Source organism: Pogona vitticeps, chromosome 6 (assembly GCF_051106095.1).
Source record: "Pogona vitticeps strain Pit_001003342236 chromosome 6, PviZW2.1, whole genome shotgun sequence".
NCBI classification, from domain to species: Eukaryota; Metazoa; Chordata; class Lepidosauria; order Squamata; family Agamidae; genus Pogona; species Pogona vitticeps.
The window spans coordinates 79,780,316-79,804,451 of record NC_135788.1 but is presented as its reverse complement, the minus strand read 5'-3'; the positions used below and the strand labels follow the sequence as shown (position 1 = coordinate 79,804,451).

At 38.9% G+C, this 24,136-nt stretch overlaps 1 long non-coding RNA gene across 1 annotated transcript; it reads right to left on the bottom strand.

Annotated features, from left to right (window-relative positions):
- Positions 1-2,271: 2,271 nt before the first annotated feature.
- On the bottom strand, positions 2,272-23,030 carry LOC144583583 (uncharacterized). Its single transcript, XR_013537462.1, has 2 exons — positions 22,906-23,030; positions 2,272-20,763 (listed from the first exon to the last, which is right to left on the bottom strand). It is a non-coding gene; the product is annotated as an uncharacterized LOC144583583 (long non-coding RNA).
- Positions 23,031-24,136: the final 1,106 nt, after the last annotated feature.

The following is a 24,136-nucleotide window of genomic DNA, read 5'->3' as shown; positions in this document are numbered from 1 at the left end:
ACATTTTCCTATTCATCCAAGTAGCTTCTTCAGTCTGAGGAGAGTTGGTAGGAGATCCATGATATATCCTACCAACTCTTCTCAGACTGAAGAAGCTATGTTTCAGCCTAATAAGAAGTCCAGTTGCCATGACTCAACTTCCAGAGACACTGAAATGTTTTTCTTAATTACTTCTATTTCTTATTATTTTCATAAGGATATATATACTGTATAGATAGATACACACAGTCATTATCTCTTACAAATGAAAATAGGAAATATTTTACCTATGCAACACCATCCTTCAAACAAAAAAGGTCCCAAATTTATCCAAATTAGGCTATATAAATTTGATTTATTTAAAGGAGATTTATCTATATAGTTTATACAATACATGTATGACAGATGATTGATTTTTCCTTCTTGGTCTGAAATATGGTAGTCCAATCCAATTTTATTTAAAATTATTGACATGGGGATTAGTGAGATGTTAAACAGCAGTAAGGACAAAGAATCTCCCTGAAATATTGCTCTTTTGATGCTTTCCCAATTTCTTCACCATGGACCACTGAGACAATTTTTCATTTTTCCGTGTTTTTCTTGCAGAACTTCTGAATTGTTTTACTAATCCCAAAAGTTATTAGGCAGGTATTCAGGAACCAGAGAGTACGCTGCCCAACTCAATAATGAAGGACTATTTTAAGAATGCTTTACAGGAGATCCAAATGAACATTGTTAATTACGTGACAGCCCACATCTCTGAAGTTAAGATGTTGTTCTCAGGATGGAATGGAAAAGAAGAGGACCTGAAGATGCCAGACCAACCTATCAAAGCAGAGGCAGCACCAGAGAGTGTGAATTTATCTGTTGTTAGGAAAGAGGGTGAAACCCCCAAAAAGAATAATGAGTTTGTATGGTGTGAGGGAGGGTCAGGTGAATGAACGAGGGATACATATAAAGGAGAAGATCACTCCAAAAATAGACATCAATTTGATGGGAGAACACTCAAGGCAGGGAAGTGGGAAGGCAAAGCTGGAAGGGCAACAAAATGTTGATTATAGACTAGATACTGATTGGCTTCAAAGGCAGAATATGATTGATAGAGGGATATATTTAGTAAATCAGAGAGAAAATGGTTTAAAGAGATTTTATAAATGGCACTTCAAAATTGGTAAAAAGGATGCAAGAAATTAATTCTAGGTTTATAATGCTATAAGCAATTTGGGATCCCTGGTCTATACATGGAGCTGAGAAATATAACACAAAATTGGAAAGTTACTTGCTGAACGATTTAAATTGTTAATATGTGCATATAACTTTTAACTTAGAATGCTCATGTTGAATATAATTGTTAGAAGTTATTGATGACAAGATAGAGATATAAAGACACTAAGTAATATATGAATCATAATATGACTATGTAGCTAAGGTTTTATATATAGATATCCTTTTTCTTTTTAAAATATTAATTTTTGTTGATTTTTAAGCACTATTATTTTGGCATTTAATTGGATATAATAAGGATGCTGGGATACAATTATACTATGATATAGCGTTAGTAATTGTTGATTTTCACATATATGGGTAATAGATATGCATATAAAAATCTTAGACTAGAATGTCTTATGTTAAATATAACAACAGAATTGTTTGAATGTAAGATCAATATAGGTCTAAGTTTATATTTTAGATAATGTATGTATGTTAATCATTATAAAGTTAAGAAGTCACATTTTAATAATGGTCTAAATATGTTAGTAGGGTAATATGGTTTATGTAGTTAGAATTATGTACTAGATGGATATATGGAAATTACCTCCCCGCACATAAGTTTTTGTTTGTCTTGTATGTTTGTTTGTGTTATAATTTTTTAAAAAAGAGAGAGTCCTTGAGCCCCAATCAACAGATGATGCATGTGCGTGTTAGATGGGGTAGGTGGGTGGGACAGATACACTGGGTATGTTCTGTGAAGAAGCACCTAGGTGTACGTGTGCACATGCATTTAACCTTGACACCCCTGTCCCCTGGTTGCTACAATTCCCTCCCCATAGCTCAGCTTCACTCCAGGAGAAGCATCAGAGGGCAGTGGAGCTATACATGGGAAGGATGCCTCACTTCTATACTGCAGGTTTCCTGCATTATAAGATGGCTTCTCTCCAACTGAGGAGGCTTTCTGGGATTTTAAAGCCATCACACATGGGTGCAGGTAATGTGACATTTGGCCCTCAGCAGAGGCTGGGGTGCAGATTGCAGTGGTCCCCTGAAGTGAACAATGCTTGTGAAGTGGCTGGCTAATCAGACTAGCAGCCCCATTCTTTCTCCACCCACCCCACAACGCCAGGCGTTGGAGTCTGTTTAGGACAAAAAAAAAAAAAGGGAAAGTCCTTGTGACCTGCTGTGGGAAAGGGGAAGGGGGTGGAGGGGAGTGTCATGAATCATAAGGGGGACAAACTGGAGTGATCTTAAGACTTGTCTGGGCCCTTCTCATGAGAGAGAAAAAATATTGATCACTGTGAACGGAAGGATCTTTCAAGTGAGAAATAAAATAGTTTGCACTAAAGATAAGAACCTTTTAAGTGCAAACCAGGCCACCCCATCTTCACTTATCCGGATGTGCCCTGAATTGAGATTTTAACCGAATATTGCAGTTGAGGCTCACCCTAATACTATATTTTCATAACTGAGCTTCTTTTAATGTTTTTTTTTAAAATAGCCTAGATTGTTAGCATTCTTCACTCAGTGTCTAGCCATCTCCTTCAGTTTGTCACGACTATTAAAACAATAGAAAAGGAGCTTAACAGATTTATGTAATATGAAATGAAATCCTGATCATAAGTTTTTATTTACTTACTCGTGTATCTCATCATTTCAAAAGGATTATGAGTAAAGACGTTAATGCACACATCCCATCTCTGAAATGTGGTGAACAAATAAGAAATAATGTACAAGGATATCTTTGTCTAAATTAGCCAATCTATCTTACAAAACAGTAACAGATATCCTGATGGCAGAATGAGAGCAGGGGACTTCTTTTTAACAGCCTGGCCATTGGCCTGTGGTGTCCCTCAGGGTCGGGTGTTTTTTGGCCTATGCTATTTAACATCTACAGGAAAACGCTAGGAGAGGTTGTCTGGAGTTTCTGGATTTGGTGTCATCAGTATGCAGATGATGCCCAATTCCAACTCTTTTCTATCTAAATCTGAGGAAGCTGTTTCAGTTCTAGATCAGTGTTTGGTGTAAGCAATGGAGTAGATGATGGTGAATAAACTGAAACTTAATCCAGAAAAGACAGAGGTACTTCTGGTCAAACAAAATGTAGACCAGGGAACAGGGGTCTAGCCTGGGTTGGATGAGGTTACATCCTCCTGAAACACTGGTGCACAGATAGGGTGTGCTCCTGGATTTGTCTCTGAACCTGGATGCCCAGGTTTCAGCTGTGGCCAGGAGTGCACTTGCACAGTTAAAACTACTGCATCAGCTGCTCCTGTTCCTGGAGAGCAAGGATGCTGGCAAATCTTTGGGTCCAAGTCCCAGGTCCGAAGCCTCAAGTCTGAGTTCCAGGTCCCTACTAAAAAGCTTTTAATAAGCTTTCAAAAAGTTTTTAAGTTTTTTAAAAGTTTTTTTTTTAAATTAAAAAGCTTTTAAGTTCACAGGCTGAACGTTCCATCTCCTCCTCCCTTTCTCTCTCTCTCCCTTCTTTTATTCCTCCAGGTGAGACCAGGTGCCTTACCCCAAGAGGCCTGATGGGAAGGAGGAGCATGAAGGGGGACCTTCCACCCTCAAAGCTCTGGCACAACACCCTGACGCTCTCTCCGAAAGTAGCAAAACTCCCTTCGAAAAGCATATGCCAGGGATTCTTGCTAGAGGAGGGGAGCTCAATCTTGTGAGAGGAATCCAAGGCAGCCATCTTGGTAAGGGGCCACCAGTGAAAGGGGGAGGCTTAAATAAAAACCCCACCCCACCCTATTTGACTTCCCTGGATGGATTGATGGCTGCCTAGCTACACCCCCACCAGGAAAAACAGACTAGAGCTTGGCAGGTTGAACTTCCCTCCTTGTCACTACCTCCTTCTCTTTTATGTCCCTCCTTGTCACTACCTCCTTCTCTTTTTTTATAGACTCAGACTCAACTTGTGACTCAGAATCATTTTTCCAAGTCACATTTTCATGTCCCTATTATTTTAATGGAGACCTGCAGGGGAGACAGACAAATGGCCTCTCATTCAGATTTATGTTAAAATGAAAGGGACTTGAAAATGTGACTTGGAAAAATGTGTCTGAGTCATGAGTTGAGTTCAAGTCTTTTTTTTAAAATAACCAGGTCAAGTCTGAGTTGAGTTGCCAGTAGGATGTAAGTCGGATTTGACAGCGAATCATGAGTCATTTTTAATTGTGTAAGCCACCTTGGGTCCTTTTAAAGGAAAAAGATGTGTTTTAAATAAATAAATAAATAAATAAATAAATAAATAAATAAATAAATAAATAAATAAATAAATAAATAAATAAATAAATAAATAAATAAATAAATAGTATTGACTGGTGAAGTTGTTCAAATATTGCAAAGGGAATTATCAGGTATTATGATTTCTTGGTTTTAGACAGAATGATTTATCTTGCTGTTGGCTGAGCTTTTCAGGTCCTATAGAAGAGAAGGAGTTGAAAGAGCCCAAGGAAGGAGTCATAGATGATTTATAGATTTATTTATTTATTTATTTATTGAGCTTATGTGCCACCCATTTAGACATAGTCTACTCTGGGCGGTTCACAAACACGTAATAAAAACAATCAATATAAGGTAACGGTTCCCGACATAACTCAAAACAGAATAGAGAAAGAGAGAAAGAGAATTACGTAGAATTATACTGCACGGTACCAGGGTGTGCCCATGCTTTTCAGGGATGAGTACTTTCATATGTATTGTGACAAATTCTATGCAGATTTATGTTTTGAGGCTACACTGTGTGAGGAATTTTGGAAGCTGTAGTCCAAAAGCACAAACCTGCAAATTTCCACTGATGATTAAGAGGCTGGCTACATGGAAGTTTATTCTGCTTGTTCCACTAGCCTCTCTTTGCATCCTAACACATTGTTAAAGGTGAAATCCTCTTAGGATCTTATGCATGCACAAGAGGTGCGGTTACTGACGTATGAGTCGCTAGTCTCATGTGGCATGTGTGCCCAATCACACTCCCAGTGCACCCCCAGTACCCTGCCAATGAACACGCAGCTTCAACCTGCTCCTCTCGTTAGCATGTAAAAATCTAGTCTGATTCAGCCTCCCACTTTCTATGAAATATGATCCTAGATTAACCTGATGACTGACAAGGACCTTGAAAGGACCCCTCTTTATCTAATGTTCTCCTGAACTACTGGAGGACTACTGGTTTGAAACATGAAGCAAAAGCTATAGTTGCACTGGTAGAAAATGCCAGCAAGGGAAGGAAAGGCTGTGCTTCCAAAGGAGAACTCTTTGTAGTGGAATCCATGTCTTGACATCTCTCCATCTTGGAAGTAGCTCTGCACAGGCTGCAGATACTCCAGTGTGATGGGAGCATGCTTCACCCTGGCTCAGGAAAACTGTTCCTTTTTGTTCTCTCTTGTGTTTATAATGCCCATATACAAGTCACCCAATGTAGTGCAGGGAGGTAGAGCCCACCTATTGTTGCTTTTCACTCATAAACAGTGAGATCCTGGACGTTTGTTGGCCCCTAGGAGAAAAGTGATCTCCTCCCATCCTCCCTTAGAGCTAAAATAAAGTAGTGAAGAAACTGCTACCACGCCACAGAGCAGTGGTTCCCAACCTCCAGTCCCCAGATGTCCATGGACTGAAACTCCTAGAAGTCTTCACCACTAGCTGTGCTGGTTATGATTTCTGGGAGTTGTCCTCCAAGAACATCAGGGGATCTGTGGTTAGGAAACACTGCCCTAAAAGAAGAGGCTTTTTAAGATAGACAAATGAGGGCATCATCCTATGTCTTTGGATATGAGATTATATAGCCTGTAGAGGCCCTGGGGGCACATGTCATCACCTTTCCACATGCCAAATGTATGCCACAGGACTTCAGCCTACAACTTCTAGCCAAGCTTTAGCTTTGTTCCAGGTTTAATTGATTGATTGATTGATTGATTGATTGATTGATTGATTGATTGATTGATTCATTGATTCATTGATTGATTGATTGATTGATTGATTCCATTTATACCCCGCCTATCTGGTCACTACGACCACTCCTTAATCCCTCACATACTTATTGAGAAAGTTATTCTGCCAATGAGAGAGCTAGTGGAAACGTGTACGGTTGACTTCCATAATGCACAAATAGAGTGTAGTTTTTCTTAGCCACTGCTGTATTGCATGGTAATTTGGTATCTGTTGGCTTCTACCATAGACACCGATTTTGCCAATTGTGCATGGTAGCACAGGCAATGACACTGTGATCTTACATTTTTCTTCATTTGAAAAGGTGAAAAATATTCTGGATCACAATATCACCAAAGAGGAAGGAATTTACAATCATAGAATAATTGAGTTGGGGGGAGGCTATAAGGCCATTGATTCCAACACATTTGCTCTAGCTAGGCATCCAAATCAAAACAGATCTGACAGATGGTTGTCCATTTTTCTCTTTAATGCATCTAGCATTGGAACACTCACCACTTCTCCATGTAATTGTTTCCATTGTTGTAATGCTCTAACAGGTAAGATGGTTTTCCTGATATCTGCCTAATTCTGGCTTCCTGTAACTTGAGCCGATTATTATATGCCCTATACTCTCAGATGATAGAGAACAGATCCTGCCCTTCCACTGTATGACGGCCTTTCAAGTATTTGAAAAATGCCATCCTATCCCCTCAGCCTTCTTTTCTCAAAGCTAAACATGCCCAGTTCTTTCAGTCTTTCCTCATAGAAATTGGTTTTCAGTCTCTTGATCAGTGTTGTTGCCTTCCTCTGAGCTTGTTCCAGTTTGTTAGCATCCTTCTTAAAGTGCCATGTCCTGAACTGGACACAGTATTCAAGAAATGTGTAACCAATGCCGAATAGAGGGGCACTAGTACTTCACAGGATTTGAAGACTATTCTTATATTAATACAAGCTAAAATGGGATTTGTCCTTTTTGGGGGGCATATTGCACTGTTGTCTGATATTCAGCTTGTGATTTACAACCGTTCCAAGATCCTTCTCAGTATTACTGAGCCAAATATTCCCCCATTTTTATAAAGATTATTATTGGATTCCATTAGAGCTGCTCAATCTGTTCCTCGTATTCTGCATCAACCTACGTACATCTACCTTCCTGCATCAAGCAGGGGGTTGGACTTGATGGCCTCATAGGCCCCTTCCAACTTCACTGTTCTATGATTTACCTCTGTGTTTCCCTCCCCCTTCCAATTCAGTTTAAACCCTCTTGGTGAAGTTCTTCATGCTGTGGCCAAACACATTTTTCCAGGTCTTGTGTAGTGCCAGCAGCCCATCTTTCAGGAAGCAAATGCCCATGGTCCCAAAATCCAAACCCATCTCATTGGCACCATCTTTCTAGCCAGTTGTTCACTTGGAACATTTTTCTTTCCTTTTCTATTATTCTTCTGAGGACTGGTAGGGTGGAGGAGAAGACTATCGGCCCAAAGTCCTTGAGTTCCCCACCCAGAGCTTCAAAGTCTGATGTGATTTCTTCATCATTCCTCTTGGCTGCTTCAGTTGTTCCAACATGGATGAGAAGAAAGGGACATGTATCTGTGGCTGCGCCTTTTCAATACACAATGAAAAGCACTGAAGTAAAGCAATCTATGTAGAATCCTACTCCTTTCAAGTTAGTGCATGTAATGTGTGACCTTCAGAGTTGTAACTAACAATCTTTGCACTCAGGACAAACAGTACAAAGCGTAGCCCTAAATTAACTTTATAATTCATAATGTAAAAATAATACCAGGAGTAATTAGAGCACTGAACTCCTTGTCATAAATTCCTGTCCTCCACAGGGAATCAGCAGCCATGTCAGAGATACTTCGCCAATCAGAAGTGTGTTTCACACACACACATACACACACAAAACTATGTGCCGCGAAGTCAGTTCTAATTTACGGTGACCTTTTCTGGGGTTTTCTAGGTATAAGGTAAACAAAAGTGGTTTGCCATTCCCTAGTTCTGGGAGCATCCTGAACTCTGGCTCCACAGTCAGACATCCTACTCGCCGAGTTATCCAGCCATCTCTCTCCCTCTGTCTGTTTAGCATGTCACGTACACCAATGAGCTGACTACTTTTCAGCTCTGGGCAGACCTGCCCTTCACTTCTTCAGCAAGGCATGGTATACCAAATACCTTGTGGCGCAGTGGTTAAACTGCTGTACTGCAGCCAAAACTGTGCTCACGACCTGGGGTTCAATCCCAGGTAGCCGGCTCAAGGTTGACCCAGCCTTCTATCCCTCCGAGGTTGGTAAAATGAGTACCCAGTTCTCGGGGGGGGGGCAATGTGTAGCCTGCATAATTAACTTGTAAACCTCCCAGAGAGTGCTTGAAGCACTATGGGCCAGTATATAAACAGCGTGCTTTGCTTTTTCTTCTGTTGTTCCTTGGTGGCCTGGTCTGTCAGGAGATACCACTATCTTGACATTTGGTGGCAGTCTGGGCCCACAGCCAGGGAAGGGCACCCTCCTCTGTGTTCATTGCCATAGGGCAAAGTCATGCCTGCTTCATCCTAGTTATGGCCTGATAACCTTAGAAGCATGAATTCATTTTGATTAAAAAGAAAATAAAGATGCCTGAAACCAGGTGGTGTGTTCATACATAATTTTAACTTATTTATTTTATCCTCTCGCACAATACATCATCTGGCATGTTATCAATTATACATAGAACCAATTTAATTCTTTTTCATTTTCTAAAAACCTGAAAATTATTAGACATTTTGCATATCCACCTTCACTAGACATTTGCCATTTACTGTGAATCCAAATAAAAGTATAAGGTCAGATAATAACTGTATGGAGGAGAGGGGAATCAACCAGTGGGTATTCTCTAAGATACATGAATATACAACATAATCTGTAAATATTACCATATCAATGCTCATTTTGTCCACTATGTCCAGACGTCCTGACATATCTATATGATGTATGCAGTGGACAAGGAAAGGCAGACCATCTTCAGGCAGTAAATGGACAATAGCTGTGAACAAAAGACCCTGGTCAGAGTATACAGAACAAATATATAAATGTATAACAAATGTACAAATGTATGCAAATGAACCAATTCAGGGCAATGTTTGCATTTCTAGGAGAAACATGGGAAAGAACAAATATCTCAAAGGTGTTAATCTGAGTGAAATGGACCCTCTTATATATCTCTCTCATATGAAATTTGGCATTTGTGTCTTACAAGAAGGAGTGGAGAAGAAGAAAGAAAAATGCAGAAAGACCCCGAGTCGGTGCAAAGAAGAAGCAAAGTATGCTCCATTTTAGAAAGGAACCTTCCTTTTCTTTTCTGATGCAAAGAACTGATTAAATCATCAAAGCCTGTACTGTGGCTGCAGCAATCAAAAGAAAGCTGTGTCCATTGTCCTTTTAAATCCTTCATTCATTCCTTTCCTAGTGCTTGGCTTTAAGCTGATGGGGGCTTTCTCCTGGTGACCAGAGTGGAAAAAAAGAAGGGGAGATAAAAAATAAAACAGAGCATCCAGCTTTACAGATGATGTCTGGCCAAAACCCTTTCTCTCCTGCCTGCACCACTCAATTGACCTGCCCTAGAAATCTGCTTTTCCCCATTGGTGAAAATAGAGATTTTTGGAATCTGTGGACTACAGCTCAAGTAAATCAGCAGCAGTTTCCCCAGCCGACATCCGGGGCTTTAAGATCTGAAAGTCCTAACAGGTGTTTTTGAGTTCGTAACCTAACTCAAATTCCAGCAGCTGTTTGTCTCCTGTGGAGAGGATGGGGTAATGAGTGGGCAGGACTAAGATGTCTGGAAGTTACAAGGGATTATGAATATACAATGGTGCCTCGCTTAACGACATTAATTCATTCCAGTGAAATCGCTGTAGAGCGAAAACGTAAAGCGAAATTAAAAAACCCATTGAAATGCATTAAAACCTGGTTAATGCGTTCCAATGGGCTAAAACCTCACTGTCCAGTGAAGATCCTCCATATGGCGCCCATTTTTGCTGCCTGTATAGAGAGGAATCCATCCCTAAGCACAGCGGGGAGCCATTTTGAGCACCCAGTGGCCATTTTGAAAACCCGACGATCAGCTGTTTTGATCGTCGTAATGCAAAGAATCGGTTCCTGAAGCAGGGAACCGATCTTCACAAAGCAAAAAAAAACCCATTTAGACCATTGTTTTGCAATCGCAATTGCGATTGCAAAAACATTGCCGTGAAGTGGATTCATCGTAATGCGGGGTAATCGTTAAGCGAGGCACAACTGTAGTAGTCTTAGCCCATTAGGCTCTGCATAGGATCCTCTCAAAAAGAACTACCAGGCCCATAATCTCTTGTAGCTCTCATGGAGCTTAGCTCCATCCACCAATTTCCTCTGTCCTCTTCACAAGATGAAAATTATTAGCTAAAGAACTTGAAAATACCTGTCAAGACTTTAACAACTAAAGCCCCCAGAAGTCTGACTGGGGGAATTTCTGTAGACTTCTAGGAAAACAAGTTCACAAATTTCAGAAGCCCCATGTTTACATTCAAGTATTAGTGAGAGCCAAGTGAGGTTGAAAAATGTCCAAAAGGGCATAAAGAATATTTTCAAAACTGTCCTAGTGGCATTGGGAATAAATACAAGATAAAAGAATGACTCCATTAGAAATTAAAGATTGTAATAATACAGTTGATAATAAATTTTACACCTACACTAAACTTGAAAGAGAAACGTAATAAAAGAAAAATTGCAGCAACGTTACTAAGAATGCATTATATTACTATGACCAAAACAGACATAAAAATAATAATTCCAAAACCTTGCCTTCCATCTCAACTACATCTGCGCCCAACAGCTGGCAAACATACTGGGGATTGAGAACCATTGGATTACAATATGGCAAAGGTGTGCAGTTGCCCAAATCCATGCGCATCTTTTACACGTTCAGGCTGCAAATGCAAGGTATAAATCACTTCTTAAAACCTCCAGAATATGAATCTATGAACACTTCGCCCTTTGGATATTTTCTACTGGCACTTTTTAAAAGCATTCACCTTGGGAATGCAGATATCATTTTTGCAGCACATATTACAATTAGTTTTATGAAATATCTGTGTTAAGGTACATTCTTTTAACATGACTCTTTCTCTCTTAATACTCTCATTGCTGCCATGTAAACTGATGGGAGCTGGGCATGTCTTTCAGAAGATTAACATAAATAATCCCATGAAAGCAAGGCAATTAAAAGCAATGCCTGAAATGAAAGTTCTTTTTTGACACTCTCCTCTGCAGAGACTTTCAACAGAACAGATGGTATGCTATACTTCAGTTTACTTTGTCTGTGTCATTTACAAACCACTATCTGTAGAAGACTCCAAAAAGAGAAAGAGAGAGATTTCAGTTTGTGGGTTTTTGTGGCTCTTTTTTTAAAAAAACAAAACTTATTTTCTACAAATGGATGTCTTGAAATCCTTATAGGCTGCTGCTGCCTGTGAGGATCTACAGCGTGGACTGGAACAGTAATCCCACACTGGTGCTGCAGGGAGAATAAAGTAGGATATCTCTTAAAACCATATACAGAGAAAATAAGAATAAACAGAAGCTCATTATGAGCCCCCTTGTTCCAAAAGAAAAAGAAAAAGAGGGGGGGGGGAAGTGGAGCACTGCAGGGAAATGAATACCACAAACAGAAAGATGAATAATGATTTTGTCTGCTAGGAGAATATTCACACTTCCAGACCTTGGCTACCATGCATATAGAGTGGCCACTTAACACATCAACAAATGCACTACCAAAGAAGAGTAAAAAATGCCCCATGTGCTCATTTAGATGTGTAAGCGCAAAATTAGAAATTCTTTTGAGAATTTAAGCAGAATTCAGTACCTTTCACCCAAGTAGGAAGGGCTGCAGCCACGTGACCTGAGGGCCTGCTTTGTCTGCTTTCCAGATGCCAACTGTGATTGGACAACTGAACACTCTCTTCATGGTCACTTAACTTAAGATGAAATGTAGACTAGACAGCCCTTCAAAGAGTGGTTACCTTCAGAAAGATGACTGTGCTCTAGGATCTTCTCAAAACCGTATGTGTGTTCCATATGGTTTAGAATCCTATCCATCTGTGGAATGTCATGAACTGTTTAATGGTAGCAAAAGGTGAATTGCTGCCCAAGTTTGATAACTGCAGATTTTAAAAGGCTGTGTCTATAAATTCCTAGTTCTTTCCAACCATCAGAACGCTTTGCATGCAGTCTTCCTATAAAGCCAAAATGTTGATCTATCAACACACTCTTCTTTCTTTCAACTGGTCCTGCTGGCAAGCTCAGCTTTTGAATGAAGCAGTTCAAGACTGGGCGGATAAAATTCTCATCCATCCCTAACTCAACCTTGACTCTTCCATCTCATCAAAATTTCAGCTGATGGAAGCAAGAACTGGACCATATATGGATAGCTGAAAGGTTTGTTTGAAGATTACTTTTGCTTCCTGCTACAGAATTGTGTATAGAACTGTTCTTAAGCAGCAAGGAAAATGCTCCATGTATATATTTAATGGGTGACATTATATAGCATTGAATATATGGTTCTGGGAGCCTTTTACACATGTGAGACCTTGGAGGCCATCCCATCCTTCTTCTTACATGTGGGATATATTGTTTATTGCAGATATGATCTGTCCTATAGCCACTATTTGATTAACCACATCAATAATTAAGAGAATACCACACTGTGCTGGTGCTCCCTCAGTTACAGTACTATATTACAGGATGGAACATCAATAAAAACTGCCAGTGTTGCTCTAATAAAATGCATAACCTCAGAGGAGTTCATCATCCATTTCAGAGAACAAATTAAAATACAAATTTGATCAGAGAAGAATAGTGTTATCCCTTCTTCTACAACGCTCACCCTGAAGACAATTATTAAAGTCAATGGTTATCTCTTTATGGTATCCTATTGTATTTTTAATTGAATTTTAAAAGGAAATGATTTTCTTTTGGACCCATAGACATGCACTAAACATTGATCTTGACATGGAATCTACAGAATTAAGCAGATCCTTCATTCTACAAAGGAGTGCAACATCTTTCATTATAAGTGTTTGCTAAGTCTAAATCAATATGCAATAATATATTATCTCTTTCTTCAGAGTTTAGAGACATTTGTGTTGAATATACTGATATTTATTTTGAAAAAAGACCAGGTGGCACAGTTTATAGATTTAGCATATGGGATGTGTCAATATGATTGACATAAAATGTAACAATTCAGCAAAATATTCTTTATATTTACTTCTTTGGAATCCAAATAGAACTCATGATGCTTTGAAGATTTCTTTAATGTCTTAGATAATCTGCTTTGATCCTGAATATAATGTCTGTCCTCAGACTGAAACAGGATTCAGCATCAGTGATGCTGCTCATATTTCATCTTGGAAGATATCTGCTTTGAATCAGAACTCAGAATCCCTCTGTAGGATTGCCTGGTCAGTGGTATCCCATTCTCTATGCTTTCAGGGCTGAAACAAGAGGCCAGAAAGTGCAATCTTGTTAGGTCACAGAGGTGGATCTTTGTGATGTCACAGAAGCAAGGCAGCAAGGGTTGGTGGTAGGCAGATGTGCTGCTGAATCAGCTGTTTTATCAAAGCAAGTATGAGGGGAATTCAGGCAAAAGGGCACAGGATCTCAATGAAACTGGGCAGACCAAGCAATATGACAATCCTGAACTGAGCATGGGGACATTCTAGGGTGTCAGGGCAAGCAACTGAAGTGCCATTAAGACCCACCTACAGCACACATGACATAAAGAGTGTCCTTCTGTTGCAAATGACTGGGTGGAACTCAGCTTACACTCTGGAAGATGCATGTCTTTGCATGGGGAGAAACCCTTTTCTGGTTTCCAGACAGCCCTCCACTTGCTCTGACCTTTGCTGACTTTGCTTCAACCTTAAATTGCCATTCTTAGGGCTGTGGATGTGATTTCCTTCTCACACCTCCCTCCTGCCCCTTCAAGGAGACTACATCTTGACATTCGTCTCTAGAGATGAAAAGGAGCAGCTATGGTTTGTGACTTCTCTAACTTAGTTAGTGGGAACTAGGATTTCTGTTACCTTTCCTACCCCAAGTGTATTTCTCTAATAAACACATTTCTTGTTTTCTTAGGAAAAATGTGTGGAAATTATTCCTTTACAGTGAAGAAAATTTCCTCATATTTTTTTTCTGAGACACTAAGGGCTAAATTCACAAGCTAGATTGATCTCATTCCACTGTTTGTGTACTCCAACACATTCTAGGCCCTGTGTAGCTGCCTTGACTCTCTGCTAGAACACAGAAATATGTTTTTTTAATTCTGGGCCACTGCTACTAGGACCAGTGGATCAAGATAGCTCACAAATGGCAACTCTGGAGGTCTGATCCCTACCTTGCTCCAAATGGTATGATGAAGCCACTTATTTTTCTTAGTCCCTTCTCTTTTCACCTGTCTCCTTTGTATACTGATGCTGTGCAATCACAACACATATATGAACTTCTCTGCCCCGAGTCACAACACCAACCAGATATAGATTGAGATGAATCCCTGGACTTTAATGCTACCTCTTCAATTTTGTCACACCAGTCTCTGTAATAGGGCTGATAGCAAGCAAGCCAGACTACCCCCGAGGTCAAAGTAGGAGCTCTTAAATTACTGTCAATCTTCCCTTCCAATTATACCATCACTCTTATGCAGGCATAATTTACCAAGCAGGATTTGGGCCAGTATCTCCATCCTAGCTCACAAAGCTATTAAAAAAGTCCTGGTAATAACAGTGGGACATGATATGCAAACATGTCATCTGACCTTATAATAGAAATATGACTTTAAAAGATATAATAAATGCATACCTTTCGATTTCAGCCACCAGGCACTCTTTGTATGTATCTGAATGCAACTACCACTAATTCAAATTTAGAGTACCTTTCAATCCTGTTGCCCTCAGGTGTACAAACGAAGGGTCTAAAGAAAAGATATTAGACTAGAAACCATAACTGACAAAAACAAAAATAATGATATTTAATTACAATAAATATGAAAAAGAAACATTTGTAAATAAATATGTAAATTAATATGGTTTTAAAATATATAATTATATTAAATATTTAAGTATAAATATAGTTACAGTGACTCAAAAATTAAAGAAGCAAAATTTTAACAAATTAAAAAGTGATATTAAAGATAAATTGCAGGAGTATTCTAAACTGAAACTATCGTGGTTTGGGAGAATCACCATGATCAAAATGAAAATATTACCAAAAATTACTTTTTTATTCAGGATGCTCCCAATACAATTAGAAGAAGAAGATTTTAAGTATTGGCAGGGATTATTTAATAGATTTTGTAATCAAGGTAAAAAAATCAAGAATAAATAAAAGATATTGGTATAAGGCTAAAAAAATGGAGGTTTAGGTATTCCTAATATAAAAAATTATTATATAGTGAATTAACTGAGATTTATTGGAGATATTATATATAACAAAGGAAAGTTAATTTGGTGGGATAGGTAATCCTCAGAAATAAAGGGGATTATTGAAAAATATTTGTTTAATGTAGTAAAAAGAAACATAATAAATCAGGATGAACAACCCTTTTTAAAGAAACATGTTAAATGCCTGGAGCAGATATAAAAAGAAGATATGTCCCTTTACTTCACCACTAAAATTAGTGACCGAAATAGACAATTTCCCAGCAAACATGAAGGGTTTAGCTGATTTGTTTAAGGATAAAAAAGTTGCCAGATTGAAGGATTGGATGATTAAAATGAGATCGAAGGATCAGATTATAGTTAAACTTCAAACTAATAAACTATCTTAGTATAATTATATCCAGTTAGATAGCTGAACAAATGAATGGTTGAAGACTAGTGGCAAATGTAGAGAATGTACTAAGTATGAACAATTTCTATCATCACACGAAGACATGGAGAAAGATGCTTTGAGGAAGGGAGTAGTAAGTAGAATTTATAACCTAATTTTGGAACAAGAGGAAAAAGAGACAGAAATAGAAGGTTTGAAATCAATTTGGGAACATGATTTAAAGACAGAAATTAAAACAGAGAATTGGACAAAAATTTGGAAGATGAGAGTTTTAAGATTAATGTTGGTAAGATTAAAGGGAAAAAAATTAAAATTAGTTTAAGGTGGTACATGACTCTGGTGAAACTGAACATAATAAATTCAGACTATTCTAAGGTCTGTTGGAAATGTAATGAAGAAATTGGCACGTATTCTCAATTGTGGTGGGAGTGTAAATTGATTTAGAAATTTTGGGAATTGATTTTTAAGGAAATATGTGATATATTTGGAAAAGATATCAAACTTAATTCTAAAATTGCTTTGCTGTCAGTTTTTGATAAGATAGAACTTGATTATTGCTCAAAGGAATTGATTTCTAATTTTATGATAAGTGATTCTATTCTATTCTATGCCAGCTAGTTCTATCCTCTCCTCAAAGACGTCCCACATTGTTAGAGGATTACACTGGCATCCCACTAGGGATGGGCTTTTTGTTTTTGAACAAAAGGGAAAAAGATGAAATAGGCTGGGTCCCCCCCCGCCCCATTTTTGTATTCTTTTTTTGAATCCCAAAACAGAGGCTCTTAAGAAAAGGGGAGTACAGAAACATTTCATGTTCTTTCATGTTTCCCTCTTTCATTTTACCTTTCTTTCACTCATGGTCTGTTAAACTGCCTGGGAAATTTTTCTTCCAGCCAAACAGAATGTACGGGAGGGGGAGCAGTAATTCTGAACATGTAAGAGGGTCTGGATTCATTCAAGCCCAATGTTGTTTCATTTTTCCCTTGCGAGTGTGTCAGTTCCTCACACGTTCCATCTTGTACTCCACTGCTTGGCTGCCTGCCTCTGTGCTTCTATCCTGAGATTTACTGCAACCCAATGTGTACATTTTTGTAGAGCTGGTTTGTGCATCCAGGTGTTCCTGCACCTTTCTCTCTGCATATCCAAGAGAAGGATGGCTTACGTCTCCTGCATGACACTGTCCATGTTAAACCCTTATTAATACTCTTAAACACAGTTGCAGAATTCAGATTAATATGTAATCACCACTGGATGTCTGAGAAGGATTGAAGTCTTGTTCCACATGGTTCTTTTTTCAAAAAGCCCATTGTTTACAATTTCTTCAATGTTTGATTATCTTCCCAGAGTTGATATTTATTAATCCCAGTACTAGACTAATTCCATCATATTTCACCCCAAATTAACAGCTTTTAAATTGGCAGGGAAATGATTCCTGTGTCTACTTAGGGCACAGTCAGATGGCAATGTAGTGCTGTAATTATGCCAGCTTGTTAGTTAGCACATCTTTGAAACATACCTTCAGGGCTTTTTAAAAAATCATTTGTTAGTTTAGGTAATAGTGAGATTCAATGATACTGCACAACTCTAACCTGAATCACAGTATATTATTAAAGTTAGGAGTCTCCAAAATCTCCATTTCAGTCAGTTATTTAATATAAGTTCTTCAGCAGGTCTTCACTGCGATATTCCTCAGGTGAAACATCTTCCCAAAGGTGTGTGGGGAAGAGATATTACGGGACTACTGCGGATGAACTGGTATGCAATATGTGATAACAACAATGGGCTGTATTTCCAGATTTGTCATAAAATACTCTGCCTCATCTTAAGTCTATATGCCTGAGAAAATTATGAGAATAATCTTACACTGTGTACCTGCCCAGTATATTTTTCATACCACTGAAAAAAACTATTAACATATTCTTTAGTTTCTTCCTTTCTTTTCAAAGGAAACTAAGAGGGATATATGGGGATAATAATGAAAATGGCCTACATTACAAGGCTGATCATTAAGATAACTTATGTAAAGTACTGTGAAAACCTAGAAGCTAGAGGCTTACGACTGTTTATCATCTGGAGTTTGTGATCAGGTACACAGTTGTGCCAGATCCTATATTCATTTGTCACTATGTGGGGAGGGTGATGGATAGCTCTGTGTAAGTGAATCATGTAAACCATCTGAATCCTATGGCTTTGTACTCAGTACAGAGCAAAGCTGTCATAGGACGTCTAAATGTGGATATATGACAGGATATGGGAATTAGTGAAGTCTTGTTCCCATACTCTGACCACAGCTGTCCATTTCTAACTTTAAATTACAGGGAAGGTACACAGATGAAGAGATGTGCCCCTGCAGCCTTTTAACACTATCATAATTTTTCTTTGCTTGAAATAGATGGACTTCCATACTATCTTTCCATCCTGAGTCAGGATTCATTCCACACACACACACACACTTTAATATCAAAACACTTAAAGAATTCATTATTCATTAATGCAGAGTTGAACTATTTAACCCAGCTTTTATTATGAAAATGTGGTTATCTATTTTTATGATTATCACAGCATAAAATACATTTTAAAATAACAACAAACTCCTGAAGCACAAAGGCAAGAATAGCAAAAAGATCCCAGTGATAATTAGCCCTTTGTAAAAAAAAAAAAAGGGGGGGAGCTCTACAAGTAGCTTAAATAGAAAAGAAAAATAACATGTTTACTTACAATTGATTGTCAGTTACAATCAGAAGAGGAAAAGGAGGAAAAGAAAGAAATTTCAGCCTTTAACCATGACGGAGTCTCAGTCCACTACTGCAGCCACATGGTGGAGGGCAGGAGCAGAATTTTATATGTCTGTTCTCAGCAATGGTCAGAAAAGAAGAGGAAAGGGGCAAATAAACAATGGAAGAAAACAAACAAGAAGAGAGAGTGGGGGCTTGCCTCAAGTCCAGGAATGGGGCCTTTGCTAATTGGTTAGTGGAAAAGGCAAGCATTCCTTTAGGTCCTAAAAACCTACATTCCACTTATATCCAGTATTAAAAAGCATGAAAGGTTGTTTACTATCCCAACAGCTTAAGCTTCCATTTCTTGTGGAGTTTGCCTTTATAAAGGTGTGGGATGTGATATGCACCACTTGTTTGTGTGCATGTATACAGAGGGAAAACTCTTTCCAAAGAGTGGCTACTCTTTTCCAGGGCCAATCACTGCATATTTACAAGAGCATGGTGACTTTTCCAGAAGATGAAGGATTTATTTCTTCTCCTCATTCTGGAAAGGGAAGGAACAGTACAAAGTAGTTTTGTTGTGAATTAGCAGTTTCCCAAGAAGATGTTGCTTCATGGTATTGTTCTGCAGGTGGAGAGTGGTTCCCTGCTATGCTTCATGATTGTTCTAGATCAGTGGTTCTTAACCTTCGTTACTCGGATGCTTTTGAACTGCAACTCCCAGAAACCCCAGTCAGAACAGCTGGTGGTGAAGGCTTCTGGGAGTTGCAGTCCAAAACTCCTGAGTAACCCAAGGTTAAGAACCAGTGTTCTAGATCAGCGGTCCCCAACCTTTTTGGGACCGTGGACCATGGGGGGGGTGAGCTCCATGCATGTGGGGTGTGTCACGCTCGTGGGTGGGTGTGACATGTCCCTCTGCAAGTGCAACACGCCCACCATGCGTACATGCGGGGAGGTGGAGATCCATCTCTGGGGCTCAGTTGCAGGAAGCCCATTGACCGGCACCAGGCCACAGACCATGGGTTGAAAACCCTTGTTCTAGATGAATCACACAACCATCCTTGGTTTGGTCTATTTAGATTTGTTCATTTGTTGACAGACAGTGCACAGGCTGCTTATTTGCTATGGCTTGGATCCTAAGTTAAAGAAATCCATGGAGAGGAAGTTTCCCATATCCCTCTGCCACAAGAAGGCCACACGCCACATCCTATATTATTCAGGAAGGCCTCTTGCAGACATTTTGAATGAATCCAGTGTGACAATTTCTGCATATTAACTATCTTAGGATTCAAGCATATATACTTTATTTACTCAGATAAGGGAGAAATAGTTTCTTGTCAGGAAAACAAAAGACCACTATTAACATGAAGTTGAACTTCATTAACTTTACATAAGAAATGTGATTTATGACGATTGTCAAATTATTCCTTTAGTGCTGGGTTTGTTTTTTTTTCCTTTCACTTCAGTGATGATGTGAAAAGAAAATTATAGACACATAATTTTATAAAATGTTTGCTACTCTTTGTATGTGTCTTTTTGATAGGTGCTAATAATAATAAGTTTGTTACAGTCATGTGGCCTGTTAAGATGCACATCAACCGACTTACACACAATAGAAAGAATACAAGTTTTTTTAGAAGTAATGACAAGTTATCAAACATTTTCCAATAAGTAGGCCCTTCTCGTACAGCAAGTAAAAAGTTTGCAACTTGAGCAGTAACATAAGGATATGTACTCATATGTTTCCGATAGTATGGTGCTGTCTAGTGGAAAACACAGTGCTGTCATCAGCTGTTAATTTTTTTCAGCAGCAGGAACCTTAGAAATATCTTATACCTTGCCTCTGTTGAACTAGGAGAAGGGCCTTCGCTGTTGTTGGAAGCAGACTTCTGAAGAAGCCATCTGTAAAATCTTTCTTCTTTGTCTTCTTCTGAAAGCTTTGCAAAAGCTCTCTTCAATTTCTTTAACCAACATTTTTTCTGGTTGCGCTGGAATTCTTTGTATCACAGATACATTTTGTTGCTGCTGCTGCTGCCACTAATGCTGAATTTCACAATTTGAGCCACCAAATAGACCAGCATACCTATGCCCTGAGCAGAAGGAGACACAGATGAAGTGAGATGGTGGTGGCACGATTGATTGGGATGTACATTCAGCTTTGGTTGTCCTTGTCATTATACAGTACACAAGAAATATATATTTTTTAAAAAGATATCAAGGTTATGTTGGTTGATCTCAGAAGCTTTTGTACATTTTCAAGCACTTTTGCACTTTCTATAATATGTGTATTATCATAAAATGTAGTGTTGCCTTCTTGCATGAAATTGCAAATGGAGTAGTATTGGATAGACTGCTTATGCCTTTTTAAGCAAACAGCCATCCCTTTGTCCTTGCTGTGTGTGTTTGGTGTCTGCAGGGAAAAGGCACTAATGTAATGCAAAATGCATTTAATGCAAAATGCAAGTATTTTGCACAGCATGCAAAATATTGTGTCCAAAAGGAGCTTCCTGTCCTGTTTGTATGCCGGAGACAAGAATCTAACAGAGGCTGAAGAACTGATGATGGGCTATCTCGTAGTGTTGAAACAGTCTGTTTCAGCCAACATTGTGACAACTGTGAGATTTTTTTCCCCCACATGCCTAACTGCTGAGGCCAGAGGAGCCAATCAGGCTGCACTCACATTTAAGTGGTAGATCACGCTGGATGTGTACGGAAGTGGCAGCTTGCCTGTTGGATATATGTGGAACTGCTTAGAATCAGTCTTGTGTAAAAGGAAAGTAGTCTGCTGTAGCATTTAATTGTAGGATTGGCACTATAGATAGAAAAATGACTTTGGGATTTCATGACAGCTTGCTTAGCTAAAAGAGAGAGAATGCATTCTGGCTAACAAGAGGGAGAAAGATATCGTGAGACACTGAGCTAGACCACAACATGCTATGTTCTGTGATGCAATGTCATGAATCACGACCAACGCTAAACATCTCTTTGAGGTGTAGCTTTCAAAGATGTTTCCAAGGTTTGGCTGAGTGTTAAGAAAAATGCAGACCATCCATCCGGTGCTTTAGCTTCTCAAATAAAGCATTAATCATCCTAACTTTTTGCAATGCATACAATTCAGACTCCTCGTGAATTGCACAAAAATAGATTGTAGGAGCAGCCAGAAGGGGCAGTCCCAGTCGGCATTTTGCTTCAGCAGTAATAGGAGCAACACTGGGACCTCTTGTACCTCAGCTGATTGTTCTCCCTTGACAGCATGTCATTCACCAAAGATTCCTACGATATTTTCATGGATGGAAGGAAGGAGGATAAGTTGACATTAGTAAAAACAAAAAGTTAAAAACAATAGGTGCCTCATGAAAATATCAACAGAAGCCCTGTGTGTGCCAGGACATCATTATTTATAGATACCAACAATGTATGTGGTTGCCTTACATGATTCTCTTCTCCATGTTTTACCTTCCCTCCCAACAACCCTGTTAGGTAGGTTTGACATCCAGTTGGAACAAGGATGCCAAGTATGCTTTTTGACTACCATCCCAAGTCCAACTCTCTTAATCCTTCAGTGGCTGTCTTAGGTCAGAGGCTATTCTATAAATAATGCCAAGGCAGAAATCTACTAGTAGAAAAAAAATTCAAGAATTAAGGTACAGTGGTGCCTTGAATAGCGATGTTAATGCATTCCACAAAAAACATCGCTATTGGATTTCCTCGCTATTCGAAATGAGGTTTTCCATTGAAATGCATTGAAAGCCGGCTAATCCGTTCCAATTGGAACGAATTGCCGTTGTTAATGGAAAATCTCCATAGGAAACCTCGCTATTCCGCGGTTCCCCAATTGAAATGCATTGAAACCTATTCAATGCATCTCAATGGGGGGGAAGAATCAACAACAAATTAAAAAAAAGTCAGAACAAGGTCAAATTGGGTTAACAAAGGGTTTATTCAGTGCACTTTGCAATCTCAAACATTTCAAACAGGAAACTTTAACTTTAAACCCTTTAAAAATAGTGAACACAAACCACAGTTCCCCTATTCAATGCATCTCAATGGGGGGGGGGGAGATCGCTATTCGATAATCACCCATAGGAAAAATTGCCATTCAAAGTGAAAAAATGCCCCGAAAACCACATCGCTATTTGGTTTTTTCATTAATAGAGGCTCTCGCTATTCGAGGCACCACTGTATTTACTTTGAATAACATGTAAATTTGCATATTATGCAAATTGGTTTACCTGAATCAGGAGACCTGGAGACCTTAGCCCAAAGTCCAAGCACATTTCAATGCATGTGGCTATTATGTGCATAAGCAACTTTGGCACACCTTCACAGTGGGGACGCAGACATTCTCCTTCATCAGCTGAGCCTTCAGGAAAGGATTATAGCCAGTATCAGTAAAACAAGGCTGCAAACAATGACATGACATCAGCCTTCTGAAGCGTTACAAAGGTGGGTTTTTAAAAAAGATGTGAAAAGCTGTTCACTCTGGATATAAATGGAGTTGTTCACTCCACTTGTAAATGCTCCACTGCCTGCATGGCACCATTGAATTGTTCATACAATAATGGGGTGGCTTTGCTCTAGCAAGCTTGTTGTGATACTTTTCATTTGGCCATTGTGATTCTTTAGAAGGGAAAGTGTGTTTTCTGATCATTACCTTAAATTTGCCTTTTTTAAAAAGCCTGATGCTCCCTCTTCAGCCCTATATTAAGAGAGAGAGAGAGAGAGAGAGATGAATAGCATTCTGCCATTATAGACAGAAACATCATAAAGGGGAGTAGTATGGCATACACTTAGAAAATGGCTCAGTGGATAGATCTGAACCTTGGCAGCATTGGAGTGGTGGATTTAAGGGTAGTTTGTACTAGCTTTGAGGCACAAAGCTTGTGAAATTGTTTATTTAGAGGAGTTTAAATTGTGGTGGGTGATTTCAAGCAGCTTGATAGTTTTTGTCAGGATATTCTTAGAATGAACCTGTGTTGTGCAGCAACAGTTTAAGATTTTGTTTTGGTTGGTTTGTTTTTAAAGTGGGTGCAGTAGGCGCTGCTGTGCCTGCGGCAGTGGCCGAACAATGAGTAAACAGACCATTATAGTGGTGCCTCGCAAGACAAATTTAATTTGTTCCGTGGTTAATGTTGTCTTGTGAAAAATTGTCTTGCGAAACATGTTTTTCCATAGGAATGCACTGAAATCTAATTAATGCATTCCTATGGGCAAAAAAAGTCAGAACAAAGTCAAATTTGGTTTACAAAGGGTTTAAGTGCTCTTTAAAGCCATACATATTGTGCAGATGATTTTAAAATTTTCAATCAAAAAAAGTTAACTTTTTTAACATCATGGAAAAACATTTAAAAATCAGCAAACATGAGGCAGGAACAAAAAATGGAAAACATTTGTCTTGCGAAGCACAGCCATAGGAACATTTGTCTTGTGAGTCATTAAGCCCCCATTGCCAAAACCATTTGT